This window comes from Euphorbia lathyris, chromosome 1, assembly GCF_963576675.1.
Source record: "Euphorbia lathyris chromosome 1, ddEupLath1.1, whole genome shotgun sequence".
Lineage (NCBI taxonomy): Eukaryota > Viridiplantae > Streptophyta > Magnoliopsida > Malpighiales > Euphorbiaceae > Euphorbia > Euphorbia lathyris.
In genome coordinates this window covers 55,563,966-55,567,071 of record NC_088910.1, presented here as the reverse complement: position 1 = coordinate 55,567,071, position 3,106 = coordinate 55,563,966, and the positions used below count along the sequence as shown (strand labels likewise).

Here is a 3,106-nt window from a genome sequence, read left to right as displayed (position 1 = left end):
AATGATCTTTCCTAGTTGCTTTATTTAGATTTCTATAATCTATACAAACCCTCCAACCAGTGGTGGTTCGTGTGGGTATTAATTCACATTCTTCATTCCTTACAACTGTTATGCCTCCCTTTTTAGGTACACAATGGATTGGACTAACCCATTCACTATCCGAGATAGGGTAGATGATTCCATTGTCCAGAAGTTTAGTAATCTCATTTTTTACTACTTCTTTCATGTTCGGATTTAGGCGTCTTTGCCTATCCGCTTTAGGCGGCTTATCTTCTTCTAAGTGAATTCTATGCATTACATTACTTGGATTAATACCTTTTAAGTCTGAAATTTGCCAACCCATACTTCCTATCCTATTTCTAACAACTTCTTTCAACTTCTCTTCTTGAACTTGTGTCAACTTGTTAGAGATAATTATAGGTAGAGAATCGCCTTCGCCTAAGAAAGCGTACCTCAAATGTCCTGGTAATTCCTTAAGTTCTAATTCAGGTGGAACTACAATCGAAGGCGGAACTGGTCCATCTTCTCGAATCAAAGGTTCTGGGTCCTTATCTTCTGGTTCCTCACTCATTATAGGTTCTATTATTTCTTCTTTCTGAACAATGTCATTTACACATTCTTCAATTAAATCGAGTTTCATACAAGCGAAATCTTCCATAGGATATTTCATCGCTTGGTTCATATCAAACTCAATTTTATCGTCTCCTATTCATAAAACTACTTTCCCTTCCGATACATCAACTAGAGCACGTCCCGTGTTCATAAACGGTCTACCAAAGATTAGCGGACAATTTACATCAAAAGCAAAATCTAAAATAACGAAATCGGTAGGAAAAATAAATTTGTCAACTTTAACTAAAACATCCTCAATTATACCGTATGGTCTTTTAGTGGTTTGATCTGCTAATTGCAAAACCATATTGGTACGTTTGATGTCTTCTTCTAAGCCTAATTTATTAAAAATAGATAATGGCATCAAGTTAATGCTTGCTCCTAAATCACAGAGACAACTGGGAAATTCAATATCTCCCAATTTACACGGAATGGTAAAACATCCGGGATCCTTGAGTTTTGTGGGCAAATTACTTGACACAATTGAACTGCAATCTTCAGTTAGTGAAATGGATGAAATTCCTTCCCAACTGATTTTCTTCGAAATTAAATCTTTGAGGAATTTACCATAATTGGGAATTTGTGTAATCGCATCCATAAATGTTAAATTAATATGCATATTCTTAAATTTGTCTAAAAATGTTAAAAGTTGTTTGCCATAGTCCTTATTGCGGACTTTGTGTGGAAAAGGTGGTTTGGGTACAAAAGTTTTTGTACTAGAGTCAATCGGTGCATCTTTTTGTTTTAATGTATCTTCTTCGGGTTTTGGTAAAGTCGAATTTCCGGGCATTTCCGGACTTGAGTAATTTTTCCCTGAACGAAGAGTGATAGCTTTAACATGCTCTTTCGGATTTTCTTCCGTATGGCTTGGAAGACTTCCCTCTTTGCGGGATGGAATTGATTTAGCGAGTTGTCCAATTTGAATCTCCAAATTATGGATGCTGGATGATTGGTTTTTAATAAGCTGATCGAATTTATTCTCGATCCGTTTAAAACCATCGTCGTGATTACTTATTTTTCCGCTCATAGCATCAATGAATTTGTCGATTTTAGAAGATAAAGTGCTAATCGAATCTCTTGATTGATTTTGATAATTAGTAGTACGATTTTGATTAGCATTAACATTATTGTTGTTGTTATCTCTCCAGTTAAAGTTAGGATGATTTCTCCATCCAAGATTATATGTATTGGAATAAGGATTATTAGTTTGGTTTTGCCCTTGGACAAAATTTACCTGTTCAATTTCACTCATACCTTCGTAATCCACATCTGTTCGGATTGGTTGACCATTAGGATCACACGGTGCCATAAACCTATCAATTTTGTGCGACAAGGCAGAAAATTGGGCTTGCAACATCGCTACCGGATCAAGATTCACTATACCTTTAATTGATGATGTTGTTGAGGATGATGGTTTCACTGATGGTAGGTGTCCACGTTCCGCGGGCCACATACTGCTGTTGATTGCCATTTCCTCCAAAAGTTCTCTTGCTTGGGCAGATGTTTTCTTCATGAATAAACCTCCAAACATAGCGTCCAATGAACCTCTAGTTGTAGGATTTAGTCCATTATAAAATGTTTGCATTAAAAGTTCAACGGGAAATTGGTGGTGTGGGCATACACGTTGAAGTTCTTTAAAACGTTCCCAAGCCTCATAAAGAGTTTCACTATCATTTTGAGAAAAAGATGTTAACTCTTTAATGACTCTTGCGGTTTTTGCTAAAGGGAAAAATTTTGATAAAAATGCTTGGGCTAATTGCTCCCAAGTCTCAATTGATGCGGCTGGCATAGAAGTTAACCATTCTTTGGCTCGATCCTTCAAAGTAAAAGGAAAAAGGCGAAGTTTGATTGCTTCTGCAGTTACATCAGTAATTTTAAAAGTGTCACAAATTTCTAAGAAATTTGTCAAATGGGTATTAGGATTTTCGTTAGGTAACCCGTAAAATGTTACATTATTTTGCAACATATTAAGCAACGCAGGCTTAATTTCAAATTGATTTGCATTAATCTGGGGTCTAACTATACTATTTGTTACACCGGCCACTCCTGGCCTAGCGTAATCCATAAGTGTCACCATTACTTCTGGCTCGGTAATTTTAGTTTTTATTGGGGTTTTGTTTTTCTTTTTCTTTTCTCTCTTGTTCTTTTTAAGGGTCTTTTCAATTTCTGGATCAAAAGGGTCTGGTGACGTGCCCGAACTTCGAGAACTGCGCATGAACTTGAAATTTCGCACGAACAGAAACTACCTATAAAATAGAATTTTGAAAAATAAATATGTTAGTAATTAAAAATAAATAAAATGTAAAAGTTTGAATAAGTATGAATAAACCTAGATTCGTAATAAAACACGAAAAATTTAAAATTTTGTCAAAAATTTTGGCGTTCCCCGGCAACGGCGCCAAAAACTTGTTGAGCGATTTCCGCAAGTGCACGGTATACGCTTGTAGTAATAAAAGATATCGATCCCACAGGGAACGTTTTTTTTAACAAAACT

At 35.8% G+C, this 3,106-nt stretch overlaps 1 non-coding gene across 1 annotated transcript; it reads left to right on the top strand.

Annotated features, from left to right (window-relative positions):
* The first annotated feature begins 2,213 nt into the window (after positions 1–2,213).
* LOC136215951 (small nucleolar RNA R71) lies at positions 2,214–2,320 on the top strand. Its single transcript, XR_010682953.1, has one exon. It is a non-coding gene; the product is annotated as a small nucleolar RNA R71 (small nucleolar RNA).
* Positions 2,321–3,106: the final 786 nt, after the last annotated feature.